Here is a 668-nt window from a genome sequence, read left to right on the forward strand (position 1 = left end):
GTGCGGGTTCGGGGAACGGGAACCGGGACTGGGAGCGGGAGCTGAGAACGGGAACCGGGACTGGGAGCGGGAACCGGGACTGGGAGCGGGAGCGGGGTCTGAGAACGGGAACCGGGAGCGGGGTCTGAGAACGGGAACCGGGACTGGGATGGGCTGCGGGAGCTGCAGCGGGGCCAGGGCTGGGGGCGAGGCAATGGGGCAGGATTGGGGTCAGGATTGGGGCTGCGATTGGGGTTGAACTGGGATTGGAAGCTGGGAATAGGGCTCGGATTGCAGGAGGGCATCGGGACCTGCATCAGAACTGGGATTGGGATCGGGATGGATTTGGGGCTGGGACAGGGATTGCAGCCAGGATTGGGACCAGAATCGGGGCTGGGAATGGAATTGCAGCTGGGATCGTCAGAGCTGGGTTGGGGTCGGGACTGAGGCAGCCTCGGGGCTGGGATCAGGGCTGGCACCGGCATTGGGATGGCAGCTGGCACGGGCTGGGATCGGCATTGGGATCGGCATTGGGATCGGGGTCGCAGCCGGGATCGGGATTGGGGTCGCAGCCGGCACGGGCCCCCTGTTCCTGCCGGGACTCACCGTCACTTGCGAGCTGGAGCAGGAGAACATCCTCTTCATGGCCGGGACCCCCGCCCCGGGATCCCCGGACCCCCACGCCTCCG

The 668-nt window shown here is 67.4% G+C and overlaps 1 protein-coding gene across 1 annotated transcript in view; it reads right to left on the bottom strand.

The window, feature by feature from the left end:
• The window catches only part of ARHGEF2 (Rho/Rac guanine nucleotide exchange factor 2), a 20,582-nt gene that overhangs the window by 4,906 nt on the left and 15,008 nt on the right, over positions 1-668 (bottom strand). The window lies entirely within an intron of this gene.

Source organism: Geospiza fortis, unplaced genomic scaffold (genome assembly GCF_000277835.1).
Source record: "Geospiza fortis unplaced genomic scaffold, GeoFor_1.0 scaffold439, whole genome shotgun sequence".
In the NCBI taxonomy this organism is placed as follows: domain Eukaryota; kingdom Metazoa; phylum Chordata; class Aves; order Passeriformes; family Thraupidae; genus Geospiza; species Geospiza fortis.